Source organism: Pinus tabuliformis, chromosome 3_2 (assembly GCF_031772625.1).
Source record: "Pinus tabuliformis cultivar Carrire ecotype Pingquan chromosome 3_2, CPIR1, whole genome shotgun sequence".
NCBI classification, from domain to species: Eukaryota; Viridiplantae; Streptophyta; class Pinopsida; order Pinales; family Pinaceae; genus Pinus; species Pinus tabuliformis.
Genome location: NC_142302.1, coordinates 984,077,774 through 984,085,353, shown reverse-complemented (window position 1 = coordinate 984,085,353; position 7,580 = coordinate 984,077,774). Strand labels below are relative to the sequence as shown.

The window sequence follows — 7,580 nt, the reverse complement described above, 5'->3', positions numbered from 1 at the left end:
GAAATGTAGCATTGCAACTTTTTTTATATAATGGTAGTCAATTTTTCTTTATATAATATTAACAAGAAGCACCTATAAATATATCAAAATGGGAATAGATTACAAGGAACCATTTCTGCTAGATCCTTTTTTCCATGGTATAGCGACCTCAAAGTTCTTCCCAATAGGAAGAGAAACATTTGAAGTCACTGTAACGCTCTGCACAAAGGACGGTGCTCCCAAAACTGTAATATTTTTAAGAAGCCATCCTTGCCCAATTGCATACGCCCCTAGTTGGACTTGTGATCTCAATCGAACTCCTCCCTATACCATATCTGCATAAAATTTTATATAACTTGACTTGTCATCCTCTATTACCATTTCCAAATCCTCTCCATTGTCCACATATAGGTCTCCATATGCTTCCTTCCCACCACCCAAAGCAACCACTAGACTAAATGGACTTTTTCTACTTTCCCTAGTTGTCAAACCAATTTCTTGCAATGGGAATATAGTCTCCTCATATACATGGACACTGATGGTATCTACTGGAGCTTGAAGTGTCATAGTTGAGCCATTTGCAACTGTTACGGAGTATGTTACATTGAAAAAAATGTAACAAGTTACCTTTGGGAAATAGGCATCCATAGTCACTGCTCCTTGCGTTAAAAAATGTGAGACTAAGACCCCTTTACCCAATAGGAACTGGGTGTTGATTCCCAGGGTAGTATTATCCTCAGGAAATGTGAAGAACAAAGGCCTAGCAATAGGAAACCCATAAGTGCGAGCTTCAAAAGACAATGTGTATATGTAAGGAAGGAGTTTGTATCTCAGAACTAACACATTTTTTGCAGACGTTGTGACTGATTCCCATAGGTAAAGTCCTTGGAGGATTTTTCTCTTGTCTGAGTGATCTCTGGAAAAAGGATAAAAGGCACCTAGTTGAATCCATCTATTACAAAACTCTTCAATTGTGTCTTGTACAAATCCACAAATATCCGCATCTACCATTGGGATTCCAAACAATCCAAAACTCAGTATTGTAGGTATGGAGTACGAGAGATCAATCCAGGTTGTAGCATTCCATTCGGTGGTGATGTTCTCATGTTCTGGAATCAACAGAGTTCTACAGATTACACTACTCATTATATGATTCTCTTGGATATCGCCCATCTTTTTGAAATTTCTTATATGGTACAAAGCCTGCACCACTATATGTTATTTTTTCTCTCATTCATATATCTATAATTAATCTATATGATCCATTTTCATTAATATATCCCAAATTCTTTATTAATATATCAATGTCTGACCGATTCTTCCAGGTTCTTTATCAATATATCAATGTCTAACTGATCCTCCCAGATTCTACCCAAGCGAGATGTAAACCAAAAGTAATAAATTGATCGATATTCAATAATATGTCAACCTCGAAATTAATTCTTCCCGAGCGAAGTATGAAATTGAAAGCAATATGTAGCATTGCAATTTTTTTATGTAATGGTAGTCAATTTTTCTTTATATAATATTAATAAGAAGCACCTATAAATATAATAAAATGGGAACAGATAACAAGGAACCATTTCTACTAGATCATTTTTCCATGGTTTAACGACCTCAAAGTTCTTCCCAATTGGAAGAGAAACATTTGAAGTCATTGTAACGCTCTGCACAGAGGACAGTGCTCTCAAAACTGTAATATTTTTAAGAATCCATCCTTCCTCAATTGCATACGCCCCCAGTTGGACTTGTGATCTCACTCGAACTCCTCTATGTACCGTATCTGCATAAAACTGTATATAGCTTGATTTGCCATCCTCTATTACCATTTCCAAATCCTCTCCATTGTCCACATATAGGTCTCCATATGCTTCCTTCTCACCACCCAAAGCAACCAACAGACTAAATGGACTTTTTCTTCTTTCCCTAGTTGTCAAACCTATTTCTTGCAGTGGAAATATAGTCCCCTCATATACGTGGACTTTGATGGTATCTAGTGGAGCTTGGAGTGTCACAGTTGATCCATTTGCAACTGTTACTGAGTATGTTACATTGAACAAATTGTAAAAAGTTCCCTTTGGGAAATAGGCATCCACAGTCACTGCTCCTTGCGTTAAAACAGGTGAGACTAAGACCCCTTTACCCAATAGGAACTGGGTGTTGATTCCCAAGGTATTATTATCCTCAGGGAATGTGAAGAACAGAGGCCTAGCAATGGGAAACCCATTAGTGCGAGCTTCAAAAGTCAATGTGTAGATGTAAGGAAGGAGTTTGCATCTTAGAATTAACACCTTTTTTGCAGATACTGTGACTGATTCCCATAAGTCAAGCTCTTGGCGGCTTTTGCTCTTGTCTGAGTGATCTCTGGAAAAAGGATAAAAGGAACCTAGTTGAATCCATCTATTACAAAGCTCTTCGTTTGTGTCTTGTAAAAATCCACAAATATTCGCATCTACCATTGGGATTCCAAACAATTCAAAACTCAGTATTGTGGGTATGGAGTACGAGAGATCATTCCAGGTTGCAACATTGTCTCCTATCCAATGCGCGGCATGGGAACCTGATCCAACAAAGGTAGAACGAGTAAGTATGAATGGTCTCTTCTGTAGTATTGACTTCAACACCTTATTCGTCACAACGGCCTCTGATAGCCCATAAATATTATGGGCATTGTACTTCAAGACACCATTATAGTGAACTGCACTAGTAGAAATGGTTCTGATACCCATGCTTTGTGTCCTCCAACAGAATTGATTTGATAAGGGGGATCATCCCATCTGGTGGTGTTGGCATCACTACAAGCCAAGCTACAATTTATCTGTGAATCATTTTATGGGAAACTCCCATCATCTGGTAAAGAACATGTGATCCCACTACAGAAGTTGGAAATTTCATTCATATCAAGCCAAAGGCCACCGAATGCGATTGTATCATGGAACTGAGAGATTTCATTTGTCCAAAATGATTGAGTCTTCGGATTCAGAAAATATGGAAAATATATTGGGAATGGCCACACTTGTCCCAAATATGGCACACCTCCTTGCTGAATGAAAATCTTGCTTCCCGTTCTGAAAAGTCGTTCATTTATGCTTATTCCTGCACAATTAAGGGATTAATTTGTATCTTTAGAATGTAATGATATGGCTCACTTCAGTTTTGATTATGTCATAGAATCGGAGAAGAACAAAGAGAGGAAATTTTCAATAGAAATATCCTTGAATGTGGAATTGAGCCCTACCTAGATCAATAATGAGAACATATTTCTGCCCATTAGCATGGATTTGTTTCACAAAAATCTGTACTTCCTTCTCAGGGAAATTCATAGGATCTAGAGTAAAATCCTTGTACTCATCCATGTAATCAACATATGTCCAAATTGCTTCTAGAGGAATTTTTACTCTTGCATATCCAGATACAACTGATTCAACATCAGAATTTTTTTTCTATCCAAACCTGCATTGATGAAATCCTCTACAATCCAAGCCGGTTATATAAATTAATAGAGATGCAAATACAATGTCATGTCCTAACTTGTCAGATTAAAACTTTCTCAGAAGTTTGACCTTATAAGTTGTGCCATTACCAAAAGTATTTGATTATAGGCATGTAAAGAGCGAGGTTCTGGTTGGGAATATATATGGATAGGAATGTGATCCCATGTTCAGAGTAGCTATAGCGACATAACTTGGTCATCCTCATATATTGAACCTTGATAGTCTTGGTCATGGTTAGCTCAAGCAATTATGAAATAGAGATATCATCTATCAAGAAATTAAGAGATAGAGGTGTGATCTCTCCCCTGAGTTGGGGTGGTTTACCAAATTTATCATGGGAAGAACATTTCATGGTGTAAATGAATGTTGATAGTATTGATGGTTAACTCAACCAGTCAGGAAATAAAGAGATGATCTCTCAAATAGTTATATCATGGGGTAGTATTAGGATGATTTTCTGCAACAATTTTCATGGAGAAAAAACAATTAGATGTTGAAATTGATAATACAGATAAATGAATTACTTGTATTGTGAAAAACAAGATGTAAGGGTGTTTTAAGAAACACTAGAGAAGAAGGGACCGAATCAATGCCCTGACGCCAATAGGGTAGCAACAGACCTGTTTGCAAGACAACACAGGGGTATAGTAATGAGCTTTCACCATCTACCCCCTGGATCCTTTTGGAGAGTGTGAATTGATAAATTCTTTGGTCTTCTAGAAACATGAATGCCTAAAAGAGTGTGGACGCCTAATATGCACGGGTTACTTTCAAATTGTGACATTTGCCAATGGAAAATCAAAACAAAAACTAATAAATAAACATCATAAGCATGGAGCGGGATTATTGAATGCCTTTTTCATAAATAAACAAGAAAAAACTTGCAAAAATTCAATGAAATTCACAAGATAGAGATGAGGAAATATCGAAAGACCAATACGGCATTGGAGCAGGACGACCGATGAGCACTGTATGCTGCTGAACAACAGTAAGCGAAGAAAGACCTGCGAAAAATAGAAGTCCAAGACTCCCCCATTTTCTCTATTTGTGAAGAAAAATACCCATATTCAACATCCATGCGATTACTATCAGTAGCAAAACCCCATGAGAAACACCTCCTACTCTCACGTCCATATGAAATGGATGAGACCCATAAAGATCCAAATTTGTCTTCAAACTACCAATATTTAAATTCTAGAGCGTATAGTTCTGATTCCCATTGAGGCGAAATGCATTTCTAGTTCTCTCTCCCAATCCATACAGATAAGAAGCCAATGGAAGGGCGGTACAGACCTAAGTATTGGTATTTAAACACAATGTTCCCAAATAAATTACCAGTGTCATTTGCAATGGAATTAAAGAGAGTCTCTCCACTTGAACGCCTCGTAATTGTAAAGCCGAATGGATTGTTGGAGTAGTTAAACAGCAATTCATGAGGATGATTATGAGAATCCTCACTAATATTCAGCCCACTGTTGGAGTAGTTAAACATCAATTCATGAGGCAAAGAAGAAGGTATTTGACCCCACCCTCCTCTACAGCAAATGCAGCTATCCGCGCGCGCACGACGGACAGGCTGGGTAGGGTAATGAGAATTATTAAATTTTTAATTAACCAATCATATCTTAAAAGTTTTTTAATGTTTTTTTAATGTTTTCTAATTAAATTGGACGATAGACCATTGTTGAATCGTCTAATAATGGATCTGACAGTTAGGATTAGGACAAAAAGGTAGTTAGGGGAGTTGATTTCAGAGGGGAACGCCTTACGACGTAATTACAAAAGCAACTAACAGTTTTATAATGTTGCTAATTTGTTTTGTAGAAAACGTTTCTATTAACTATTAATAGAATCAGTTACACACAATGGCCATTTTGTATCATAAAAAGCAAGTCACATGGAACAACAAGCTATAAAGATTGGCTGTAAAACCTTACAAGCTATCAAGGCTACCCATGAGCATAAAACCTATCAAAATTTCCATTTAGGCACACAAAAAAGAAGCAAATTCCTTAACACCACTTGAGAAAGAAAAACCATCTAGTCTTGTCATTAAGGCAAAAAAATAAGTATTCACACAAATACATAAAAACCATATAAATTGTTATCAGGAGAATCATCTGTCATTAGGAGTTCCCCCAGTATCATTAGTTGGCTTACCATCGAGGAGAGTGGGACCCAAACCAATATTAACTAGACCATCATTTTCTGGTGGCTTCTCAATCTCCAAGATAACAAGGGTGAGCATTGGGAATTTATCTTTCAAGGGCCATGGATATGAAGGCTATTGTTATATATATATATATAATGAAAATATAAATAATAATCATAATCATAATAATGATTAATAAGTGATCAGAATAGAAGAGGCATGTTTCTAAAGACATGACCATACATGAAGGGGCACCTGCCGAGGTATATAACCATCCCCTCATTTGTAACAATCACGTCATCATTTTCTCATTCATATATATATATATATATATATATATATATATATATATATATATATATATATATATATATATATATATATATATATATATATATATATATATATATCCTCAATGGACATCTTCATATTCCAAGTGTTTTGGAGTATTTAACTTGTGAATACGAAATTTGTTCGTAACACTGAGGCCATATATGGTGGCACTCTTGCCTTTCCAAATAGAAAAACCAACTATATGCCTTAGATTCCCATTGGAGTGTTGTGAGAGTTTAAAGCAGGGATTATGAAAAATGGCTTCGTGCTCATGAATTTTGACAATGTCAGCTCGAAAAATGACTCAACGAAGCCAAAGTTTGGATCGAGTTGTAGAAGATAGTTGACAAGTTAAAGAAAGACCTATTGACCACACTTTCTCAACGATCCAAGAAACATAGTACAAAGTAGCCAACAATTTTTTTCAACAATCATTGTCATCATTCAACTTCAACTCTTTTATTAAAAACCCATTTTTTGCAAAAAATATTGTAAATGATTCTAATGTGACTATGAAGCCATGTAATAACACCTAGGTAAGCCTATGATTTTTGTCAAAGGATTCCATCCTAGAGAGTTTTTTAACCTCCATGAATTATGTGTGTTTGTAAACATAGATAATCGACAGAGCTTTTATCCTAGTTATAACCACAAATCTAGGGAGGAATTCATTTGACAAGGTCTTAGGTGAGTCCCAGTGTTTATCGAGTCTATGTGTTTTTCATACTAGATCATATTTTGTCGCAGAATTGGGTCATGTATTGAGGGTCTATGTCTAAATGTGTATTCCCCTTCTAAGGGTTGAATTAATTTGTAATATCTTGATATAAAAAAATATAGTGCAAGGTTACTCATAGTTAGATACCATGGCTAAAGTATTTGAGGGTGAAAAAAATATTTAATCCCCCCTAGAGTCAATTAATTATTTTTTTGGCGAAATTAAATAAAAATCCTAATCTAGAAAATTAATTAATTTTGAGTCAAAATAATTTGAGAGAAATTCATTCTCTTCAAGTGGAAATCATCAAAAAATTCGTGGGTCAAAAAAGAATTAAATTTTGAGGGACCCCCACAAAGGGAGAAATGGATATTTTAAGAAAATTTGGCCCCTTGGACCTTGGTGGTTAGGTCAAAGTCAAATTTTCGACGATGTTAGTCCAAAATATTATTTTTTGGATTAATAAAAAAGGGGTCTTAAGATAAATTCGAAATTTTCCTCAAAAATAAAAAATCAACAACATAGATCAAGTTATTTTCAAAGGAAGATCAACGGATGAGATTATTTTGACGAGGATCAAACCAACTAGCTATCATTTCCACTTGGAGGAGTTTTTTTCTCTCATTTTCTATATAAAGAAGCTATGAAGCTCCTCATATCATGTTATGATCTCTAGATGATGTGATCTGTAACAAATGTACTGAGCCTTGCTCTGCTAGAATTGTATTTCTCATAATAGAAAGACTTTGGGGTTTTAATTTCATGGTGTTCTTCTATCTGTTGATCTGTGGTATGTGCTAGTGATTTGTTTTCATGCTCTATATTTTATGCGCTTTATAATTTTTATTTCATTTGATGCATGATAGAACATCTACTGGTATAGGTATCTTGCCTTAGGTGTTGG

The 7,580-nt window shown here is 35.6% G+C and overlaps 1 pseudogene; it reads right to left on the bottom strand.

Annotated features, from left to right (window-relative positions):
* Positions 1–303: 303 nt before the first annotated feature.
* LOC149183908 (putative alpha-glucosidase Os06g0675700) lies at positions 304–4,965 on the bottom strand (annotated as a pseudogene).
* Between the last annotated feature and the right edge of the window lie 2,615 nt (positions 4,966–7,580).